Source organism: Taudactylus pleione, unplaced genomic scaffold, assembly GCF_031769625.1.
Source record: "Taudactylus pleione unplaced genomic scaffold, aTauple2 ptg000032l, whole genome shotgun sequence".
Classification (NCBI taxonomy): Eukaryota; Metazoa; Chordata; class Amphibia; order Anura; family Myobatrachidae; genus Taudactylus; species Taudactylus pleione.
The window spans coordinates 49838325-49864953 of record NW_028284434.1 but is presented as its reverse complement, the minus strand read 5'-3'; positions in this window follow the sequence as shown (position 1 = coordinate 49864953).

Below are 26629 nucleotides of genomic sequence, written 5' to 3'. Positions count from 1 at the left end.
TGTGGTTTCCTAGGTGAGCCCTAACAGTATGAATGTATAGCAGTAACATATTATCACACCTCTGCAGGTCTAGAACAAGGGTCCAGCCTGGGAGTTACCAGTAATTAATAAAAATTAATTACCTGTCCTGTGTCTTCTACTCTTGTGCTTCTCATTCAGGTCCAAGCTTTGCTCCTGTGGTGTCAGCAGAGGCAGGTGACTCAACTTGTTTCTTTAGTATATGTTTTGTGGTAAAGATGACCTCACAGTTGTCCCAAGTAGACGTTTGGACTGAAGGTGACCTTCTAATAGTCCAGCAATGTAGTATGCTTGGCTGTTGACCTCACATTTTGTTTCATGGAGAAGGCCCACCTGGAAAAAGTTAGAGGTGTGATAATATGTTCTTGCTATACACTATGCACATATACAGGTAGTTTTGCCTAAGTAAAAATGTCCATACCTAACATAAAAATTTTACTTCACCCTATCTTGAGTAACCATTTTGTGGTAAAGACAACTTCACAGTTGTCCTAAGGTGAAATTACGGGTGAATAATCCATAAATGAATATTGCTGGGCTGTTGACCTCACATATTAATGGATGGAATGGTCCCACTTGGAGAAACCTAGAGTTTTAATAATGTTCCTGCGATGCAGTAAAATGCATATATATCACATTACACCTCTCTCTGTTTGCAGGTTGATTTAATACCGATACTGGAAGTAGACAAAATAGATTTTGTACTATAAGATTGGGGACAAACCGCCAAATCACAAATAGCCACATTTCCCACCTCAATCCACAAGTGTCTTTAAACACCCACAGGTCTCATGGTTGGGAAATGTGAGTGCAATGCTGTTTAGTACTTTGACACCCAAGCCCAATATCTACATAAAAACAGGGAGAGTGAACCCATTAAATATCCTGCACAGAAAAAAAGAGACAGAAAGGAACTAATGACACTAAAAAAGAAAGGCAAATCACTGCTGCCCACTAGAAAAAAACATGGTATTTCAAAAAAAGAAAGTTACACACACATATGTAATTATACAGACATATACACAGACACAAATATACAGTTACAGAAACCTATATACACATACACATTTGTACAGTTACACAGAAACAAATATAGGTACACAGACATACAGTATATACAGTTACATAAAAACATGTACAAACACATATACAGTTACACAAAAACATATACAGACAGATATTTACAGTTACACAGACACATATATACTGTAGGTACACAGAAACATTTATCCAGTGACAGGCACATACACAGATATATATACTGTATATATATATAATCCTTAGACAAAAAACCTTACTGTTTCACATGTCCCATTAAGGCTTCCTAGATATGATCTGAAATTTCACAAAACCTATTGAATTTGTGCCACTCAAACTAAAAAAAAGGAATGACATTCCGATCACCTTAATAGAAGTGTTCCTTGCACAAAAAAAACATGGTATGCCATCACACCCTGTGGTTAACTGCAGATTCAGCACACTCACAGAGTGAAATTGCTGTCACTCACAAAATGGTGGAGCTGCTAATTCACAAAATTGTGTGCTCATTGGAATACACACATGCAGTCTATGCAGCGAATTTAGACTTGGGGTTTGTTTTATTAGGTAGCTATTGTTCAGGGTATGCCCCCCCCAAAAAAAACAACAACTACTACTGGGCTTTGGAGACCCAGTACTGGTTGTGCTAAATACAGGGGACAAACGACTTAAGGGTCCCCCATATTAAGCACAACCAGCACCAGGCTTTTCAGAACCAGTCCTGGTTGCCAAAATACGGGGGACAAATGATGTAGGGGTCCCCCATATTCAGCGTAACCAGCACTGGGCTTTGAGCTGGTCCTGGAAATACAGGGGAAAAACATGCATAGGTTCCCCAAGTATTTACCAGAACCAGCACCAGAATTTTTGTAGTGGGGGGTTAATGCCACAGCCAGGAAAGCCCTTCCACTGGGCTCCCCGGCCGAAGCATCAACCCTGACTGCTAGTCAGCCCAGGATGGGTATTCCTGGGGAATCCCCCCAATAAAGCGGTCCCCCTCTCCAGAGCACCCCAAGCCCAGGCTGGTGGGTGCCGAGTTGATTATGTAATGTTTAGTGCATAATAAAGACCTAATTTATTGCCTTTTGCAGAAGCACTACAGGCCCCAGCAAGACTTCCCCACATGCTGGTACTTGGAGAACCACAAGTACCAACAAGCAAGGCATAAAGTGCTCTGCTGATAGCTATAGTACTTCTGTAAAAGAAATTTATAGAAAAAACACAGACACTGATTGTTTTAAATTTTAATTTTAAGGTACCATCACCTGTGGGACAGCAGCCTTTAAGCTCTTTTTCATGGCTGCAGCTTCCCCCAGGGCTTCTCCGGCGTCATCACCTGGAGGGCACCGGCTGTTAAGCTCTTTTTCATGGCCGCCACCCATCCAGGACTTCCCTGGCATCTTCTTTCTTTGGCAGGTCTTCTCTGCTACCAAAGGGCTCCCCTGGCTATGGCATTAGCCCCCTCTAGAAAGGGTCCAGTGCTGGTTCAGGTAAATATAGCAGGACCCTACGCATTTTCCACCCCCAGTATTTACAGAACCAGAACCGACTCAGAGCCCTGTGCTGGTTACGCTGAATATGAGGGACCCCTTCATCATTTGTCCCCTGTACTTTGGCAACCAGGACTGGATCTGGAAAAGCATGGTGCTGGTTGTGCTTAATATGGAGGACCCCTACATTTGTTTGTCCCCTGTATTGATTAGCACAACCAGTAGTGGGTTTCCAAAGCCAGGTGCTGGTTGTTTTTTTTTTTTTTGGAGGAGGGGAAGGGGGCATGCCATATTTTTTTTTACATAGGTTTTCTTTTTTCTTTTTAAACAAAGAAGCACAGACAGGTCTCACGGATCCCATCTGTGCTTCTGTGTTTGTTTATTTATACACAAATGCAGGTATCATGGATCTTTCAGACCCGAGCCAGAATCTGTCTGCTGCTAGCTCTGCCAGGTCCTGCCGCATGCACCACCGCAGCCCGTACTGCCGCTGCACTTCTGCCACTAATACCCGCTACCGTCCCTGGGTCCCAACCGCAGCTAACAACTGCTACTCCGCCTCCCCCGAGTCCAGGCTGCAGCTAGCGGCCACTTTCTTCCCCCGAGCCCACCGCCCGCACTGGCCAGCCATCTTGGTGCACCCAAGTGAAGCCATAGGGAGTACACCTGCTGGAGGCTCCTACTAAGGCTGCGGAACAAGTTGAAACTCCCTATCTCTACAATGGCGGATTTGTGAGGTAATACGATAACTTTCTCATTTACCTAAACCCCAAAAGCACCTACTCTGAAACTAAAGCTGTTTAATAAAACAAACCCAAGTCTAAATTCACCCCCTACCCTGAGTTATGCCTTTCCGAAAATTCCCCATTGAGAATAGCAGAAAAGTGGTCCTAATTAAGAGTGTCAGAAAAAACTGACATTTGGGAATATAGGTCACTTCAAAATCCCTATTTTTATGTTTTTGCCCTGAAATTTTGAATGCAGCACCGAGCGACAGTTCTACCCGCCCATGCCAAATTTCAGCACAGTACCTCCAATAGCTTTTGAGGTGTAGCCCCTTAAACACCATGCCCTCCCTCGGTTCCATTTTTGGAAATTCAGCCTTAATATAAGGGCATGACTGTGCCCTTATAATATACATAGTGACATGGAAACTTATACACAGACAGATATATACAGTTACAAAGACATATATAGGTACATAGAACATATATAGTTACACAGACACATGTATGCAGTTACAGACAGATATAGTTACAGTGATACATACAGTATATACAGACACATTTATATATATACAGTAACTCAGACATATATTGTTACAGACACATAACTACAGTTACACAGATACATATAAACAGTTACATAGATACATATATATAAATACACCAGTTTGTGGAGGGTAGCCTCCACTCTTATGATTCTGCTGCCCTCAGCCAGACTGCTGCTGCATAATCACACTCAGGTGAAGGTTTAGCATGTGTTCCTGGCATACCTTTACTCAGTCTGTCTCAGTCTCTGGTCTATGACTACCTGTACAATTACCTGCCTCAGGTTACTATACTGCCCGTTGCTACTCCAGCTTAACTCTCTGCGGCCACCTTGTTTCTTACTTAAGCTCCTACTATCTTGAGTTTAAGTCTTGGGGGGCATCTAAGTACTTGTGAGAATATAAATCTCTATGGGAATGGCAGCTGCTATAGGTGAAGACCTCTAGCTTGATTCTAGGCGTTCATGTGGTTTCCTAGGTGAGCCCTAACAGTATGAATGTATAGCAGTAACATATTATCACACCTCTGCAGGTCTAGAACAAGGGTCCAGCCTGGGAGTTACCAGTAATTAATACAAATTAATTACCTGTCCTGTGTCTTCAACTCTTGTGCTTCTCATTCAGGTCCAAGCTTTGCTCCTGTGGTGTCAGCAGAGGCAGGTGACTCAACTTGTTTCTTTAGTATTTGTTTTGTGGTAAAGATGACCTCACAGTTGTCCCAAGTAGACGTTTGGACTGAAGGTGACCTTCTAATAGTACAGCAATGTAGTATGCTTGGCTGTTGACCTCACATTTTGTTTCATGGAGAAGGCCCACCTGGAAAAAGTTAGAGGTGTGATAATATGTTCCTGCTATACACTATACATGCACATATACAGGTAGTTTTGCCTAAGTAAAAATGTCCAAACTTAACATAAAAATTTTACTTCACCCTATCTTGAGTAACCATTTTGTGGTAAATACAACTTCACAGTTGTCCTAAGGTGAAATTACGGGTGAATAATCCATAAATGAATATTGCTGGGCTGTTGACCTCACATATTAATGGATGGAATGGTCCCACTTGGAGAAACCTAGAGTTTTAATTATGTTCCTGCGATGCAGTATAATGCATATATATCACATTACACCTCTCTCTGTTTGCAGGTTGATTTAATACCGATACTGGAAGTAGACAAAATAGATTTTGTACTATAAGATTGGGGACAAACCGCCAAATCACAAATAGCCACATTTCCCACCTCAATCCACAAGTGTCTTTAAACACCCACAGGTCTCATGGTTGGGAAATGTGAGTGCAATGCTGTTTAGTACTTTGACACCCAAGCCCAATATCTACATAAAAACAGGGAGAGTGAACCCATTAAATATCCTGCACAGAAAAAAAGAGACAGAAAGGAACTAATGACACTAAAAAAGAAAGGCAAATCACTGCTGCCCACTAGAAAAAAACATGGTATTTCAAAAAAAGAAAGTTACACACACATATGTAATTATACAGACATATACACAGACACAAATATACAGTTACAGAAACCTATATACACATACACATTTGTACAGTTACACAGAAACAAATATAGGTACACAGACATACAGTATATACAGTTACATAAAAACATGTACAAACACATATACAGTTACACAAAAACATATACAGACAGATATTTACAGTTACACAGACACATATATACTGTAGGTACACAGAAACATTTATCCAGTGACAGGCACATACACAGATATATATACTGTATATATATATAATCCTTAGACAAAAAACCTTACTGTTTCACATGTCCCATTAAGGCTTCCTAGATATGATCTGAAATTTCACAAAACCTATTGAATTTGTGCCACTCAAACTAAAAAAAAGGAATGACATTCCGATCACCTTAATAGAAGTGTTCCTTGCACAAAAAAAACATGGTATGCCATCACACCCTGTGGTTAACTGCAGATTCAGCACACTCACAGAGTGAAATTGCTGTCACTCACAAAATGGTGGAGCTGCTAATTCACAAAATTGTGTGCTCATTGGAATACACACATGCAGTCTATGCAGCGAATTTAGACTTGGGGTTTGTTTTATTAGGTAGCTATTGTTCAGGGTATGCCCCCCCCAAAAAAAACAACAACTAGTACTGGGCTTTGGAGACCCAGTACTGGTTGTGCTAAATACAGGGGACAAACGACTTAAGGGTCCCCCATATTAAGCACAACCAGCACCAGGCTTTTCAGAACCAGTCCTGGTTGCCAAAATACGGGGGACAAATGATGTAGGGGTCCCCCATATTCAGCGTAACCAGCACTGGGCTTTGAGCTGGTCCTGGAAATACAGGGGAAAAACATGCGTAGGGTCCCCAAGTATTTACCAGAACCAGCACCGGAATTTTTGTAGTGGGGGGTTAATGCCACAGCCAGGAAAGCCCTTCCACTGGGCTCCCCGGCCGAAGCATCAACCCTGACTGCTAGTCAGTCCAGGATGGGTATTCCTGGGGACTCCCCCCAATAAAGCGGTCCCCCTCTCCAGAGCACCCCAAGCCCAGGCTGGTGTGCCGAGTTGATTATGTAATGTTTAGTGCATAATAAAGACCTAATTTATTGTCTTTTGCAGAAGCACTACAGGCCCCAGCAAGCCTTCCCCACATGCTGGTACTTGGAGAACCACAAGTACCAACAAGCAAGGCATAAAGCGCTCTGCTGATAGCTATAGTACTTCTGTAAAAGAAATTTATAGAAAAAACACAGACACTGATTGTTTTAAATTTTAATTTTAAGGTACCATCACCTGTGGGACAGCAGCCTTTAAGCTCTTTTTCATGGCTGCAGCTTCCCCCAGGACTTCTCCGGCATCATCACCTGGAGGGCACCGGCTGTTAAGCTCTTTTTCATGGCCGCCACCCATCCAGGACTTCCCTGGCATCTTCTTTCTTTGGCAGGTCTTCTCTGCTACCAAAGGGCTCCCCTGGCTATGGCATTAGCCCCCTCTAGAAAGGGTCCAGTGCTGGTTCAGGTAAATATAGCAGGACCCTACGCATTTTCCACCCCCAGTATTTACAGAACCAGAACCGACTCAGAGCCCTGTGCTGGTTACGCTGAATATGAGGGACCCCTTCATCATTTGTCCCCTGTACTTTGGCAACCAGGACTGGATCTGGAAAAGCATGGTGCTGGTTGTGCTTAATATGGAGGACCCCTACATTGTTTGTCCCCTGTATTGATTAGCACAACCAGTAGTGGGTTTCCAAAGCCAGGTGCTGGTTGTTTTTTTTTTTTTTGGAGGAGGGGAAGGGGGCATGCCATATTTTTTTTTACATAGGTTTTCTTTTTTCTTTTTAAACAAAGAAGCACAGACAGGTCTCACGGATCCCATCTGTGCTTCTGTGTTTGTTTATTTATACACAAATGCAGGTATCATGGATCTTTCAGACCCGAGCCTGCATCTGTCTGCTGCTAGCTCCGCCAGGTCCTGCCGCATGCACCACCGCAGCACGTACTGCCGCTGCACTTCTGCCACTAATACCCGCTACCGTCCCTGGGTCCCAACCGCAGCTAACAACTGCTACTCCGCCTCCCCCGAGTCCAGGCTGCAGCTAGCGGCCACTTTCTTCCCCCGAGCCCACCACCCGCACTGGCCAGCCATCTTGGTGCACCCAAGTGAAGCCATAGGGAGTACACCTGCTGGAGGCTCCTACTAAGGCTGCGGAACAAGTTGAAACTCCCTATCTCTACAATGGCGGATTTGTGAGGTAATACGATAACTTTCTCATTTACCTAAACCCCAAAAGCACCTACTCTGAAACTAAAGCTGTTTAATAAAACAAACCCAAGTCTAAATTCACCCCCTACCCTGAGTTATGCCTTTCCGAAAATTCCCCATTGAGAATAGCAGAAAAGTGGTCCTAATTAAGAGTGTCAGAAAAAACTGACATTTGGGAATTTAGGTCACTTCAAAATCCCTATTTTTATGTTTTTGCCCTGAAATTTTGAATGCAGCACCGAGCGACAGTTCTACCCGCCCATGCCAAATTTCAGCACAGTACCTCCAATAGCTTTTGAGGTGTAGCCCCTTAAACACCATGCCCTCCCTCGGTTCCATTTTTGGAAATTCAGCCTTAATATAAGGGCATGACTGTGCCCTTATAATATACATAGTGACATGGAAACTTATACACAGACAGATATATACAGTTACAAAGACATATATAGGTACATAGAACATATATAGTTACACAGACACATGTATGCAGTTACAGACAGATATAGTTACAGTGATACATACAGTATATACAGACACATTTATATATATACAGTAACTCAGACATATATTGTTACAGACACATAACTACAGTTACACAGATACATATAAACAGTTACATAGATACATATATATAAATACACCAGTTTGTGGAGGGTAGCCTCCACTCTTCTGATTCTGCTGCCCTCAGCCAGACTGCTGCTGCATAATCACACTCAGGTGAAGGTTTAGCATGTGTTCCTGGCATACCTTTACTCAGTCTGTCTCAGTCTCTGGTCTATGACTACCTGTACAATTACCTGCCTCAGGTTACTATACTGCCCGTTGCTACTCCAGCTTAACTCTCTGCGGCCACCTTGTTTCTTACTTAAGCTCCTACTATCTTGAGTTTAAGTCTTGGGGGGCATCTAAGTACTTGTGAGAATATAAATCTCTATGGGAATGGCAGCTGCTATAGGTGAAGACCTCTAGCTTGATTCTAGGAGTTCATGTGGTTTCCTAGGTGAGCCCTAACAGTATGAATGTATAGCAGTAACATATTATCACACCTCTGCAGGTCTAGAACAAGGGTCCAGCCTGGGAGTTACCAGTAATTAATAAAAATTAATTACCTGTCCTGTGTCTTCTACTCTTGTGCTTCTCATTCAGGTCCAAGCTTTGCTCCTGTGGTGTCAGCAGAGGCAGGTGACTCAACTTGTTTCTTTAGTATATGTTTTGTGGTAAAGATGACCTCACAGTTGTCCCAAGTAGACGTTTGGACTGAAGGTGACCTTCTAATAGTCCAGCAATGTAGTATGCTTGGCTGTTGACCTCACATTTTGTTTCATGGAGAAGGCCCACCTGGAAAAAGTTAGAGGTGTGATAATATGTTCCTGCTATACACTATACATGCACATATACAGGTAGTTTTGCCTAAGTAAAAATGTCCATACCTAACATAAAAATTTTACTTCACCCTATCTTGAGTAACCATTTTGTGGTAAAGACAACTTCACAGTTGTCCTAAGGTGAAATTACGGGTGAATAATCCATAAATGAATATTGCTGGGCTGTTGACCTCACATATTAATGGATGGAATGGTCCCACTTGGAGAAACCTAGAGTTTTAATAATGTTCCTGCGATGCAGTAGAATGCATATATATCACATTACACCTCTCTCTGTTTGCAGGTTGATTTAATACCGATACTGGAAGTAGACAAAATAGATTTTGTACTATAAGATTGGGGACAAACCGCCAAATCACAAATAGCCACATTTCCCACCTCAATCCACAAGTGTCTTTAAACACCCACAGGTCTCATGGTTGGGAAATGTGAGTGCAATGCTGTTTAGTACTTTGACACCCAAGCCCAATATCTACATAAAAACAGGGAGAGTGAACCCATTAAATATCCTGCACAGAAAAAAAGACAAAGAAAGGAACTAATGACACTAAAAAAGAAAGGCAAATCACTGCTGCCCACTAGAAAAAAACATGGTATTTCAAAAAAAGAAAGTTACACACACATATGTAATTATACAGACATATACACAGACACAAATATACAGTTACAGAAACCTATATACACATACACATTTGTACAGTTACACAGAAACAAATATAGGTACACAGACATACAGTATATACAGTTACATAAAAACATGTACAAACACATATACAGTTACACAAAAACATATACAGACAGATATTTACAGTTACACAGACACATATATACTGTAGGTACACAGAAACATTTATCCAGTGACAGGCACATACACAGATATATATATACTGTATATATATATAATCCTTAGACAAAAAACCTTACTGTTTCACATGTCCCATTAAGGCTTCCTAGATATGATCTGAAATTTCACAAAACCTATTGAATTTGTGCCACTCAAACTAAAAAAAAGGAATGACATTCCGATCACCTTAATAGAAGTGTTCCTTGCACAAAAAAAACATGGTATGCCATCACACCCTGTGGTTAACTGCAGATTCAGCACACTCACAGAGTGAAATTGCTGTCACTCACAAAATGGTGGAGCTGCTAATTCACAAAATTGTGTGCTCATTGGAATACACACATGCAGTCTATGCAGCGAATTTAGACTTGGGGTTTGTTTTATTAGGTAGCTATTGTTCAGGGTATGCCCCCCCCAAAAAAACAACAACTAGTACTGGGCTTTGGAGACCCAGTACTGGTTGTGCTAAATACAGGGGACAAACGACTTAAGGGTCCCCCATATTAAGCACAACCAGCACCAGGCTTTTCAGAACCAGTCCTGGTTGCCAAAATACGGGGGACAAATGATGTAGGGGTCCCCCATATTCAGCGTAACCAGCACTGGGCTTTGAGCTGGTCCTGGAAATACAGGGGAAAAACATGCGTAGGGTCCCCAAGTATTTACCAGAACCAGCACCGGAATTTTTGTAGTGGGGGGTTAATGCCACAGCCAGGAAAGCCCTTCCACTGGGCTCCCCGGCCGAAGCATCAACCCTGACTGCTAGTCAGCCCAGGATGGGTATTCCTGGGGACTCCCCCCAATAAAGCGGTCCCCCTCTCCAGAGCACCCCAAGCCCAGGCTGGTGGGTGCCGAGTTGATTATGTAATGTTTAGTGCATAATAAAGACCTAATTTATTGTCTTTTGCAGAAGCACTACAGGCCCCAGCAAGCCTTCCCCACATGCTGGTACTTGGAGAACCACAAGTACCAACAAGCAAGGCATAAAGCGCTCTGCTGATAGCTATAGTACTTCTGTAAAAGAAATTTATAGAAAAAACACAGACACTATTTGTTTTAAATTTTAATTTTAAGGTACCATCACCTGTGGGACAGCAGCCTTTAAGCTCTTTTTCTTGGCTGCAGCTTCCCCCAGGACTTCTCCGGCGTCATCACCTGGAGGGCACCGGCTGTTAAGCTCTTTTTCATGGCCGCCACCCATCCAGGACTTCCCTGGCATCTTCTTTCTTTGGCAGGTCTTCTCTGCTACCAAAGGGCTCCCCTGGCTATGGCATTAGCCCCCTCTAGAAAGGGTCCAGTTCTGGTTCAGGTAAATATAGCAGGACCCTATGCATTTTCCACCCCCAGTATTTACAGAACCAGAACTGACTCAGAGCCCTGTGCTGGTTACGCTGAATATGAGGGACCCCTTCATCATTTGTCCCCTGTACTTTGGCAACCAGGACTGGATCTGGAAAAGCATGGTGCTGGTTGTGCTTAATATGGAGGACCCCTACATTGTTTGTCCCCTGTATTGATTAGCACAACCAGTAGTGGGTTTCCAAAGCCAGGTGCTGGTTGTTTTTTTTTTTTTTTGGAGGAGGGGAAGGGGGCATGCCATATTTTTTTTACATAGGTTTTCTTTTTTCTTTTTAAACAAAGAAGCACAGACAGGTCTCACGGATCCCATCTGTGCTTCTGTGTTTGTTTATTTATACACAAATGCAGGTATCATGGATCTTTCAGACCCGAGCCCGCATCTGTCTGCTGCTAGCTCGGCCAAGTCCTGCCGCATGCACCACCGCAGCCCGTACTGCCGCTGCACTTCTGCCACTAATACCCGCTACCGACCCTGGGTCCCAACCGCAGCTAACAACTGCTACTCCGCCTCCCCCGAGTCCAGGCTGCAGCTAGCGGCCACTTTCTTCCCCCGAGCCCACCGCCCGCACTGGCCAGCCATCTTGGTGCACCCAAGTGAAGCCATAGGGAGTACACCTGCTGGAGGCTCCTACTAAGGCTGCGGAACAAGTTGAAACTCCCTATCTCTACAATGGCGGATTCGTGAGGTAATACGATAACTTTCTCATTTACCTAAACCCCAAAAGCACCTACTCTGAAACTAAAGCTGTTTAATAAAACAAACCCAAGTCTAAATTCACCCCCTACCCTGAGTTATGCCTTTCCGAAAATTCCCCATTGAGAATAGCAGAAAAGTGGTCCTAATTAAGAGTGTCAGAAAAATTGACATTTGGGAATTTAGGTCACTTCAAAATCCCTATTTTTATGTTTTTGCCCTGAAATTTTGAATGCAGCACCGAGCGACAGTTCTACCCGCCCATGCCAAATTTCAGCACAGTACCTCCAATAGCTTTTGAGGTGTAGCCCCTTAAACACCATGCCCTCCCTCGGTTCCATTTTTGGAAATTCAGCCTTAATATAAGGGCATGACTGTGCCCTTATAATATACATAGTGACATGGAAACTTATACACAGACAGATATATACAGTTACAAAGACATATATAGGTACATAGAACATATATAGTTACACAGACACATGTATGCAGTTACAAACAGATATAGTTACAGTGATACATACAGTATATACAGACACATTTATATATATACAGTAACTCAGACATATATTGTTACAGACACATAACTACAGTTACACAGATACATATAAACAGTTACATAGATACATATATATAAATACACCAGTTTGTGGAGGGTAGCCTCCACTCTTCTGATTCTGCTGCCCTCAGCCAGACTGCTGCTGCATAATCACACTCAGGTGAAGGTTTAGCATGTGTTCCTGGCATACCTTTACTCAGTCTGTCTCAGTCTCTGGTCTATGACTACCTGTACAATTACCTGCCTCAGGTTACTATACTGCCCGTTGCTACTCCAGCTTAACTCTCTGCGGCCACCTTGTTTCTTACTTAAGCTCCTACTATCTTGAGTTTAAGTCTTGGGGGGCATCTAAGTACTTGTGAGAATATAAATCTCTATGGGAATGGCAGCTGCTATAGGTGAAGACCTCTAGCTTGATTCTAGGAGTTCATGTGGTTTCCTAGGTGAGCCCTAACAGTATGAATGTATAGCAGTAACATATTATCACACCTCTGCAGGTCTAGAACAAGGGTCCAGCCTGGGAGTTACCAGTAATTAATAAAAATTAATTACCTGTCCTGTGTCTTCTACTCTTGTGCTTCTCATTCAGGTCCAAGCTTTGCTCCTGTGGTGTCAGCAGAGGCAGGTGACTCAACTTGTTTCTTTAGTATATGTTTTGTGGTAAAGATGACCTTACAGTTGTCCCAAGTAGACGTTTGGACTGAAGGTGACCTTCTAACAGTCCAGCAATGTAGTATTCTTGGCTGTTGACCTCACATTTTGTTTCATGGAGAAGGCCCACCTGGAAAAAGTTAGAGGTGTGATAATATGTTCCTGCTATACACTATACATGCACATATACAGGTAGTTTTGCCTAAGTAAAAATGTGCATACCTAACATAAAAATTTTACTTCACCCTATCTTGAGTAACCATTTTGTGGTAAAGACAACTTCACAGTTGTCCTAAGGTGAAATTACGGGTGAATAATCCATAAATGAATATTGCTGGGCTGTTGACCTCACATATTAATGGATGGAATGGTCCCACTTGGAGAAACCTAGAGTTTTAATAATGTTCCTGCGATGCAGTAAAATGCATATATATCACATTACACCTCTCTCTGTTTGCAGGTTGATTTAATACCGATACTGGAAGTAGACAAAATAGAATTTGTACTATAAGATTGGGGACAAACCGCCAAATCACAAATAGCCACATTTCCCACCTCAATCCACAAGTGTCTTTAAACACCCACAGGTCTCATGGTTGGGAAATGTGAGTGCAATGCTGTTTAGTACTTTGACACCCAAGCCCAATATCTACATAAAAACAGGGAGAGTGAACCCATTAAATATCCTGCACAGAAAAAAAGAGACAGAAAGGAACTAATGACACTAAAAAAGAAAGGCAAATCACTGCTGCCCACTAGAAAAAAACATGGTATTTCAAAAAAAGAAAGTTACACACACATATGTAATTATACAGACATATACACAGACACAAATATACAGTTACAGAAACCTATATACACATACACATTTGTACAGTTACACAGAAACAAATATAGGTACACAGACATACAGTATATACAGTTACATAAAAACATGTACAAACACATATACAGTTACACAAAAACATATACAGACAGATATTTACAGTTACACAGACACATATATACTGTAAGTACACAGAAACATTTATCCAGTGACAGGCACATACACAGATATATATATACTGTATATATATATATAATCCTTAGACAAAAAACCTTACTGTTTCACATGTCCCATTAAGGCTTCCTAGATATGATCTGAAATTTCACAAAACCTATTGAATTTGTGCCACTCAAACTAAAAAAAGGAATGACATTCCGATCACCTTAATAGAAGTGTTCCTTGCACAAAAAAAACATGGTATGCCATCACACCCTGTGGTTAACTGCAGATTCAGCACACTCACAGAGTGAAATTGCTGTCACTCACAAAATGGTGGAGCTGCTAATTCACAAAATTGTGTGCTCATTGGAATACACACATGCAGTCTATGCAGCGAATTTAGACTTGGGGTTTGTTTTATTAGGTAGCTATTGTTCAGGGTATGCCCCCCCCAAAAAAACAACAACTAGTACTGGGCTTTGGAGACCCAGTACTGGTTGTGCTAAATACAGGGGACAAACGACTTAAGGGTCCCCCATATTAAGCACAACCAGGACCAGGCTTTTCAGAACCAGTCCTGGTTGCCAAAATACGGGGGACAAATGATGTAGGGGTCCCCCATATTCAGCGTAACCAGCACTGGGCTTTGAGCTGGTCCTGGAAATACAGGGGAAAAACATGCGTAGGGTCCCCAAGTATTTACCAGAACCGGAATTTTTGAAGTGGGGGGTTAATGCCACAGCCAGGAAAGCCCTTCCACTGGGCTCCCCGGCCGAAGCATCAACCCTGACTGCTAGTCAGCCCAGGATGGGTATTCCTGGGGACTCCCCCCAATAAAGCGGTCCCCCTCTCCAGAGCACCCCAAGCCCAGGCTGGTGGGTGCCGAGTTGATTATGTAATGTTTAGTGCATAATAAAGACCTAATTTATTGTCTTTTGCAGAAGCACTACAGGCCCCAGCAAGCCTTCCCCACATGCTGGTACTTGGAGAACCACAAGTACCAACAAGCAAGGCATAAAGCACTCTGCTGATAGCTATAGTACTTCTGTAAAAGAAATTTATAGAAAAAACACAGACACTGATTGTTTTAAATTTTAATTTTAAGGTACCATCACCTGTGGGACAGCAGCCTTTAAGCTCTTTTTCATGGCTGCAGCTTCCCCCAGGACTTCTCCGGCGTCATCACCTGGAGGGCACCGGCTGTTAAGCTCTTTTTCATGGCCGCCACCCATCCAGGACTTCCCTGGCATCTTCTTTCTTTGGCAGGTCTTCTCTGCTACCAAAGGGCTCCCCTGGCTATGGCATTAGCCCCCTCTAGAAAGGGTCCAGTGCTGGTTCAGGTAAATATAGCAGGACCCTACGCATTTTCCACCCCCAGTATTTACAGAACCAGAACCGACTCAGAGCCCTGTGCTGGTTACGCTGAATATGAGGGACCCCTTCATCATTTGTCCCCTGTACTTTGGCAACCAGGACTGGATCTGGAAAAGCATGGTGCTGGTTGTGCTTAATATGGAGGACCCCTACATTTGTTTGTCCCCTGTATTGATTAGCACAACCAGTAGTGGGTTTCCAAAGCCAGGTGCTGGTTGTTTTTTTTTTTTTTGGAGGAGGGGAAGGGGGCATGCCATATTTTTTTTTACATAGGTTTTCTTTTTTCTTTTTAAACAAAGAAGCACAGACAGGTCTCACGGATCCCATCTGTGCTTCTGTGTTTGTTTATTTATACACAAATGCAGGTATCATGGATCTTTCAGACCCGAGCCTGCATCTGTCTGCTGCTAGCTCCGCCAGGTCCTGCCGCATGCACCACCGCAGCATGTACTGCCGCTGCACTTCTGCCACTAATACCCGCTATCGTCCCTGGGTCCCAACCGCAGCTAACAACTGCTACTCCGCCTCCCCCGAGTCCAGGCTGCAGCTAGCGGCCACTTTCTTCCCCCGAGCCCACCACCCGCACTGGCCAGCCATCTTGGTGCACCCAAGTGAAGCCATAGGGAGTACACCTGCTGGAGGCTCCTACTAAGGCTGCGGAACAAGTTGAAACTCCCTATCTCTACAATGGCGGATTTGTGAGGTAATACGATAACTTTCTCATTTACCTAAACCCCAAAAGCACCTACTCTGAAACTAAAGCTGTTTAATAAAACAAACCCAAGTCTAAATTCACCCCCTACCCTGAGTTATGCCTTTCCGAAAATTCCCCATTGAGAATAGCAGAAAAGTGGTCCTAATTAAGAGTGTCAGAAAAAACTGACATTTGGGAATTTAGGTCACTTCAAAATCCCTATTTTTATGTTTTTGCCCTGAAATTTTGAATGCAGCACCGAGCGACAGTTCTACCCGCCCATGCCAAATTTCAGCACAGTACCTCCAATAGCTTTTGAGGTGTAGCCCCTTAAACACCATGCCCTCCCTCGGTTCCATTTTTGGAAATTCAGCCTTAATATAAGGGCATGACTGTGCCCTTATAATATACATAGTGACATGGAAACTTATACACAGACAGATATATACAGTTACAAAGACATATATAGGTACATAGAACATATATAGTTACACAGACACATGTATGCAGTTACAGACAGATATAGTTACAGTGATACATACAGTATATACAGACACATTTATATATATACAGTAACTCAGACATATATTGTTAAAGACACATAACTACAGTTACACAGATACATATAAACAGTTACATAGATACATATATATAAATACACCAGTTTGTGGAGGGTAGCCTCCACTCTTCTGATTCTGCTGCCCTCAGCCAGACTGCTGCTGCATAATCACACTCAGGTGAAGGTTTAGCATGTGTTCCTGGCATACCTTTACTCAGTCTGTCTCAGTCTCTGGTCTATGACTACCTGTACAATTACCTGCCTCAGGTTACTATACTGCCCGTTGCTACTCCAGCTTAACTCTCTGCGGCCACCTTGTTTCTTACTTAAGCTCCTACTATCTTGAGTTTAAGTCTTGGGGGGCATCTAAGTACTTGTGAGAATATAAATCTCTATGGGAATGGCAGCTGCTATAGGTGAAGACCTCTAGCTTGATTCTAGGAGTTCATGTGGTTTCCTAGGTGAGCCCTAACAGTATGAATGTATAGCAGTAACATATTATCACACCTCTGCAGGTCTAGAACAAGGGTCCAGCCTGGGAGTTACCAGTAATTAATAAAAATTAATTACCTGTCCTGTGTCTTCTACTCTTGTGCTTCTCATTCAGGTCCAAGCTTTGCTCCTGTGGTGTCAGCAGAGGCAGGTGACTCAACTTGTTTCTTTAGTATATGTTTTGTGGTAAAGATGACCTTACAGTTGTCCCAAGTAGACGTTTGGACTGAAGGTGACCTTCTAACAGTCCAGCAATGTAGTATTCTTGGCTGTTGACCTCACATTTTGTTTCATGGAGAAGGCCCACCTGGAAAAAGTTAGAGGTGTGATAATATGTTCCTGCTATACACTATACATGCACATATACAGGTAGTTTTGCCTAAGTAAAAATGTGCATACCTAACATAAAAATTTTACTTCACCCTATCTTGAGTAACCATTTTGTGGTAAAGACAACTTCACAGTTGTCCTAAGGTGAAATTACGGGTGAATAATCCATAAATGAATATTGCTGGGCTGTTGACCTCACATATTAATGGATGGAATGGTCCCACTTGGAGAAACCTAGAGTTTTAATAATGTTCCTGCGATGCAGTAAAATGCATATATATCACATTACACCTCTCTCTGTTTGCAGGTTGATTTAATACCGATACTGGAAGTAGACAAAATAGAATTTGTACTATAAGATTGGGGACAAACCGCCAAATCACAAATAGCCACATTTCCCACCTCAATCCACAAGTGTCTTTAAACACCCACAGGTCTCATGGTTGGGAAATGTGAGTGCAATGCTGTTTAGTACTTTGACACCCAAGCCCAATATCTACATAAAAACAGGGAGAGTGAACCCATTAAATATCCTGCACAGAAAAAAAGAGACAGAAAGGAACTAATGACACTAAAAAAGAAAGGCAAATCACTGCTGCCCACTAGAAAAAAACATGGTATTTCAAAAAAAGAAAGTTACACACACATATGTAATTATACAGACATATACACAGACACAAATATACAGTTACAGAAACCTATATACACATACACATTTGTACAGTTACACAGAAACAAATATAGGTACACAGACATACAGTATATACAGTTACATAAAAACATGTACAAACACATATACAGTTACACAAAAACATATACAGACAGATATTTACAGTTACACAGACACATATATACTGTAAGTACACAGAAACATTTATCCAGTGACAGGCACATACACAGATATATATATACTGTATATATATATATAATCCTTAGACAAAAAACCTTACTGTTTCACATGTCCCATTAAGGCTTCCTAGATATGATCTGAAATTTCACAAAACCTATTGAATTTGTGCCACTCAAACTAAAAAAAGGAATGACATTCCAATCACCTTAATAGAAGTGTTCCTTGCACAAAAAAAACATGGTATGCCATCACACCCTGTGGTTAACTGCAGATTCAGCACACTCACAGAGTGAAATTGCTGTCACTCACAAAATGGTGGAGCTGCTAATTCACAAAATTGTGTGCTCATTGGAATACACACATGCAGTCTATGCAGCGAATTTAGACTTGGGGTTTGTTTTATTAGGTAGCTATTGTTCAGGGTATGCCCCCCCAAAAAAAACAACAACTAGTACTGGGCTTTGGAGACCCAGTACTGGTTGTGCTAAATACAGGGGACAAACGACTTAAGGGTCCCCCATATTAAGCACAACCAGGACCAGGCTTTTCAGAACCAGTCCTGGTTGCCAAAATACGGGGGACAAATGATGTAGGGGTCCCCCATATTCAGCGTAACCAGCACTGGGCTTTGAGCTAGTCCTGGAAATACAGGGGAAAAACATGCGTAGGGTCCCCAAGTATTTACCAGAACCGGAATTTTTGAAGTGGGGGGTTAATGCCACAGCCAGGAAAGCCCTTCCACTGGGCTCCCCGGCCGAAGCATCAACCCTGACTGCTAGTCAGCCCAGGATGGGTATTCCTGGGGACTCCCCCCAATAAAGCGGTCCCCCTCTCCAGAGCACCCCAAGCCCAGGCTGGTGGGTGCCGAGTTGATTATGTAATGTTTAGTGCATAATAAAGACCTAATTTATTGTCTTTTGCAGAAGCACTACAGGCCCCAGCAAGCCTTCCCCACATGCTGGTACTTGGAGAACCACAAGTACCAACAAGCAAGGCATAAAGCGCTCTGCTGATAGCTATAGTACTTCTGTAAAAGAAATTTATAGAAAAAACACAGACACTGATTGTTTTAAATTTTAATTTTAAGGTACCATCACCTGTGGGACAGCAGCCTTTAAGCTCTTTTTCATGGCTGCAGCTTCCCCCAGGACTTCTCCGGCGTCATCACCTGGAGGGCACCGGCTGTTAAGCTCTTTTTCATGGCCGCCACCCATCCAGGACTTCCCTGGCATCTTCTTTCTTTGGCAGGTCTTCTCTGCTACCAAAGGGCTCCCCTGGCTATGGCATTAGCCCCCTCTAGAAAGGGTCCAGTGCTGGTTCAGGTAAATATAGCAGGACCCTACGCATTTTCCACCCCCAGTATTTACAGAACCAGAACCGACTCAGAGCCCTGTGCTGGTTACGCTGAATATGAGGGACCCCTTCATCATTTGTCCCCTGTACTTTGGCAACCAGGACTGGATCTGGAAAAGCATGGTGCTGGTTGTGCTTAATATGGAGGACCCCTACATTTGTTTGTCCCCTGTATTGATTAGCACAACCAGTAGTGGGTTTCCAAAGCCAGGTGCTGGTTGTTTTTTTTTTTTTTTTGGAGGAGGGGAAGGGGGCATGCCATATTTTTTTTTACATAGGTTTTCTTTTTTCTTTTTAAACAAAGAAGCACAGACAGGTCTCACGGATCCCATCTGTGCTTCTGTGTTTGTTTATTTATACACAAATGCAGGTATCATGGATCTTTCAGACCTGAGCCTGCATCTGTCTGCTGCTAGCTCCGCCAGGTCCTGCCGCATGCACCACCGCAGCCCATACTGCCGCTGCACTTCTGCCACTAATACCCGCTACCGTCCCTGGGTCCCAACCGCAGCTAACAACTGCTACTCCGCCTCCCCCGAGTCCAGGCTGCAGCTAGCGGCCACTTTCTTCCCCCGAGCCCACCGCCGCACTGGCCAGCCATCTTGGTGCACCCAAGTGAAGCCATAGGGAGTACACCTGCTGGAGGCTCCTACTAAGGCTGCGGAACAAGTTGAAACTCCCTATCTCTACAATGGCGGATTTGTGAGGTAATACGATAACTTTCTCATTTACCTAAACCCCAAAAGCACCTACTCTGAAACTAAAGCTGTTTAATAAAACAAACCCAAGTCTAAATTCACCCCCTACCCTGAGTTATGCCTTTCCGAAAATTCCCCATTGAGAATAGCAGAAAAGTGGTCCTAATTAAGAGTGTCAGAAAAAACTGACATTTGGGAATTTAGGTCACTTCAAAATCCCTATTTTTATGTTTTTGCCCTGAAATTTTGAATGCAGCACCGAGCGACAGTTCTACCCGCCCATGCCAAATTTCAGCACAGTACCTCCAATAGCTTTTGAGGTGTAGCCCCTTAAACACCATGCCCTCCCTCGGTTCCATTTTTGGAAATTCAGCCTTAATATAAGGGCATGACTGTGCCCTTATAATATACATAGTGACATGGAAACTTATACACAGACAGATATATACAGTTACAAAGACATATATAGGTACATAGAACATATATAGTTACACAGACACATGTATGCAGTTACAGACAGATATAGTTACAGTGATACATACAGTATATACAGACACATTTATATATATACAGTAACTCAGACATATATTGTTACAGACACATAACTACAGTTACACAGATACATATAAACAGTTACATAGATACATATATATAAATACACCAGTTTGTGGAGGGTAGCCTCCACTCTTCTGATTCTGCTGCCCTCAGCCAGACTGCTGCTGCATAATCACACTCAGGTGAAGGTTTAGCATGTGTTCCTGGCATACCTTTACTCAGTCTGTCTCAGTCTCTGGTCTATGACTACCTGTACAATTACCTGCCTCAGGTTACTATACTGCCCGTTGCTACTCCAGCTTAACTCTCTGCGGCCACCTTGTTTCTTACTTAAGCTCCTACTATCTTGAGTTTAAGTCTTGGGGGGCATCTAAGTACTTGTGAGAATATAAATCTCTATGGGAATGGCAGCTGCTATAGGTGAAGACCTCTAGCTTGATTCTAGGAGTTCATGTGGTTTCCTAGGTGAGCCCTAACAGTATGAATGTATAGCAGTAACATATTATCACACCTCTGCAGGTCTAGAACAAGGGTCCAGCCTGGGAGTTACCAGTAATTAATAAAAATTAATTACCTGTCCTGTGTCTTCTACTCTTGTGCTTCTCATTCAGGTCCAAGCTTTGCTCCTGTGGTGTCAGCAGAGGCAGGTGACTCAACTTGTTTCTTTAGTATTTGTTTTGTGGTAAAGATGACCTCACAGTTGTCCCAAGTAGACGTTTGGACTGAAGGTGACCTTCTAATAGTCCAGCAATGTAGTATGCTTGGCTGTTGACCTCACATTTTGTTTCATGGAGAAGGCCCACCTGGAAAAAGTTAGAGGTGTGATAATATGTTCCTGCTATACACTATACATGCACATATACAGGTAGTTTTGCCTAAGTAAAAATGTCCATACATAACATAAAAATTTTACTTCACCCTATCTTGAGTAACCATTTTGTGGTAAAGACAACTTCACAGTTGTCCTAAGGTTAAATTACGGGTGAATAATCCATAAATGAATATTGCTGGGCTGTTGACCTCACATATTAATGGATGGAATGGTCCCACTTGGAGAAACCTAGAGTTTTAATAATGTTCCTGCGATGCAGTAAAATGCATATATATCACATTACACCTCTCTCTGTTTGCAGGTTGATTTAATACCGATACTGGAAGTAGACAAAATAGATTTTGTACTATAAGATTGGGGACAAACCGCCAAATCACAAATAGCCACATTTCCCACCTCAATCCACAAGTGTCTTTAAACACCCACAGGTCTCATGGTTGGGAAATGTGAGTGCAATGCTGTTTAGTACTTTGACACCCAAGCCCAATATCTACATAAAAACAGGGAGAGTGAACCCATTAAATATCCTGCACAGAAAAAAAGACAAAGAAAGGAACTAATGACACTAAAAAAGAAAGGCAAATCACTGCTGCCCACTAGAAAAAAACATGGTATTTCCAAAAAAGAAAGTTACACACACATATGTAATTATACAGACATATACACAGACACAAATATACAGTTGCAGAAACCTATATACACATACACATTTGTACAGTTACACAGAAACAAATATAGGTACACAGACATACAGTATATACAGTTACATAAAAACATGTACAAACACATATACAGTTACACAAAAACATATACAGACAGATATTTACAGTTACACAGACACATATATACTGTAGGTACACAGAAACATTTATCCAGTGACAGGCACATACACAGATATATATATACTGTATATATATATAATCCTTAGACAAAAAACCTTACTGTTTCACATGTCCCATTAAGGCTTCCTAGATATGATCTGAAATTTCACAAAACCTATTGAATTTGTGCCACTCAAACTAAAAAAAAGGAATGACATTCCGATCACCTTAATAGAAGTGTTCCTTGCACAAAAAAAACATGGTATGCCATCACACCCTGTGATTAACTGCAGATTCAGCACACTCACAGAGTGAAATTGCTGTCACTCACAAAATGGTGGAGCTGCTAATTCACAAAATTGTGTGCTCATTGGAATACACACATGCAGTCTATGCAGCGAATTTAGACTTGGGGTTTGTTTTATTAGGTAGCTATTGTTCAGGGTATGCCCCCCCCAAAAAAACAACAACTAGTACTTGGCTTTGGAGACCCAGTACTGGTTGTGCTAAATACAGGGGACAAACGACTTAAGGGTCCCCCATATTAAGCACAACCAGCACCAGGCTTTTCAGAACCAGTCCTGGTTGCCAAAATACGGGGGACAAATGATGTAGGGGTCCCCCATATTCAGCATAACCAGCACTGGGCTTTGAGCTGGTCCTGGAAATACAGGGGAAAAACATGCGTAGGGTCCCCAAGTATTTACCAGAACCAGCACTGGAATTTTTGTAGTGGGGGGTTAATGCCACAGCCAGGAAAGCCCTTCCACTGGGCTCCCGAAGCATCAACCCTGACTGCTAGTCAGCCCAGGATGGGTATTCCTGGGGACTCCCCCCAATAAAGCGGTCCCCCTCTCCAGAGCACCCCAAGCCCAGGCTGGTGGGTGCCGAGTTGATTATGTAATGTTTAGTGCATAATAAAGACCTAATTTATTGCCTTTTGCAGAAGCACTACAGGCCCCAGCAAGCCTTCCCCACATGCTGGTACTTGGAGAACCACAAGTACCAACAAGCAAGGCATAAAGCGCTCTGCTGATAGCTATAGTACTTCTGTAAAATAAATTTATAGAAAAAACACAGACACTGATTGTTTTAAATTTTAATTTTAAGGTACCATCACCTGTGGGACAGCAGCCTTTAAGCTCTTTTTCATGGCTGCAGCTTCCCCCAGGGCTTCTCCGGCGTCATCACCTGGAGGGCACCAGCTGTTAAGCTCTTTTTCATGGCCGCCACCCATCCAGGACTTCCCTGGCATCTTCTTTCTTTGGCAGGTCTTCTCTGCTACCAAAGGGCTCCCCTGGCTATGGCATTAGCCCCCTCTAGAAAGGGTCCAGTGCTGGTTCAGGTAAATATAGCAGGACCCTACCCATTTTCCACCCCCAGTATTTACAGAACCAGAACCGACTCAGAGCCCTGTGCTGGTTACGCTGAATATGAGGGACCCCTTCATCATTTGTCCCCTGTACTTTGGCAACCAGGACTGGATCTGGAAAAGCATGGTGCTGGTTGTGCTTAATATGGAGGACCCCTACATTGTTTGTCCCCTGTATTGATTAGCACAACCAGTAGTGGGTTTCCAAAGCCAGGTGCTGGTTGTTTTTTTTTTTTTTGGAGGAGGGGAAGGGGGCATGCCATATTTTTTTTTACATAGGTTTTCTTTTTTCTTTTTAAACAAAGAAGCACAGACAGGTCTCACGGATCCCATCTGTGCTTCTGTGTTTGTTTATTTATACACAAATGCAGGTATCATGGATCTTTCAGACCTGAGCCTGCATCTGTCTGCTGCTAGCTCCGCCAGGTCCTGCCGCATGCACCACTGCAGCCCGTACTGCCGCTGCACTTCTGCCACTAATACCCGCTACCGTCCCTGGGTCCCAACCGCAGCTAACAACGGCTACTCCACCTCCCCCGAGTCCAGGCTGCAGCTAGCGGCCACTTTCTTCCCCCGAGCCCACCGCCTGCACTGGCCAGCCATCTTGGTGCACCCAAGTGAAGCCACAGGGAGAACACCTGCTGGAGGCTCCTACTAAGGCTGCGGAACAAGTTGAAACTCCCTATCTCTACAATGGCGGATTCGTGAGGTAATACGATAACTTTCTCATTTACCTAAACCCCAAAAGCACCTACTCTGAAACTAAAGCTGTTTAATAAAACAAACCCAAGTCTAAATTCACCCCCTACCCTGAGTTATGCCTTTCCAAAAATTCCCCATTGAGAATAGCAGAAAAGTGGTCCTAATTAAGAGTGTCAGAAAAAACTGACATTTGGGAATTTAGGTCACTTCAAAATCCCTATTTTTATGTTTTTGCCCTGAAATTTTGAATGCAGCACCGAGCGACAGTTCTACCCGCCCATGCCAAATTTCAGCACAGTACCTCCAATAGCTTTTGAGGTGTAGCCCCTTAAACACCATGCCCTCCCTCGGTTCCATTTTTTTAAATTCAGCCTTAATATAAGGGCATGACTATGCCCTTATAATATACATAGTGACATGGAAACTTATACACAGACAGATATATACAGTTACAAAGACATATATAGGTACATAGAACATATATAGTTACACAGACACATGTATGCAGTTACAGACAGATATAGTTACAGTGATACATACAGTATATACAGACACATTTATATATATATACAGTAACTCAGACATATATTGTTACAGACACATAACTACAGTTACACAGATACATATAAACAGTTACATAGATACATATATATAAATACACCAGTTTGTGGAGGGTAGCCTCCACTCTTCTGATTCTGCTGCCCTCAGCCAGACTGCTGCTGCATAATCACACTCAGGTGAAGGTTTAGCATGTGTTCCTGGCATACCTTTACTCAGTCTGTCTCAGTCTCTGGTCTATGACTACCTGTACAATTACCTGCCTCAGGTTACTATACTGCCCGTTGCTACTCCAGCTTAACTCTCTGCGGCCACCTTGTTTCTTACTTAAGCTCCTACTATCTTGAGTTTAAGTCTTGGGGGGCATCTAAGTACTTGTGAGAATATAAATCTCTATGGGAATGGCAGCTGCTATAGGTGAAGACCTCTAGCTTGATTCTAGGAGTTCATGTGGTTTCCTAGGTGAGCCCTAACAGTATGAATGTATAGCAGTAACATATTATCACACCTCTGCAGGTCTAGAACAAGGGTCCAGCCTGGGAGTTACCAGTAATTAATAAAAATTAATTACCTGTCCTGTGTCTTCTACTCTTGTGCTTCTCATTCAGGTCCAAGCTTTGCTCCTGTGGTGTCAGCAGAGGCAGGTGACTCAACTTGTTTCTTTAGTATTTGTTTTGTGGTAAAGATGACCTCACAGTTGTCCCAAGTAGACGTTTGGACTGAAGGTGACCTTCTAATAGTCCAGCAATGTAGTATGCTTGGCTGTTGACCTCACATTTTGTTTCATGGAGAAGGCCCACCTGGAAAAAGTTAGAGGTGTGATAATATGTTCCTGCTATACACTATACATGCACATATACAGGTAGTTTTGCCTAAGTAAAAATGTCCATACATAACATAAAAATTTTACTTCACCCTATCTTGAGTAACCATTTTGTGGTAAAGACAACTTCACAGTTGTCCTAAGGTTAAATTACGGGTGAATAATCCATAAATGAATATTGCTGGGCTGTTGACCTCACATATTAATGGATGGAATGGTCCCACTTGGAGAAACCTAGAGTTTTAATAATGTTCCTGCGATGCAGTAAAATGCATATATATCACATTACACCTCTCTCTGTTTGCAGGTTGATTTAATACCGATACTGGAAGTAGACAAAATAGATTTTGTACTATAAGATTGGGGACAAACCGCCAAATCACAAATAGCCACATTTCCCACCTCAATCCACAAGTGTCTTTAAACACCCACAGGTCTCATGGTTGGGAAATGTGAGTGCAATGCTGTTTAGTACTTTGACACCCAAGCCCAATATCTACATAAAAACAGGGAGAGTGAACCCATTAAATATCCTGCACAGAAAAAAAGACAAAGAAAGGAAC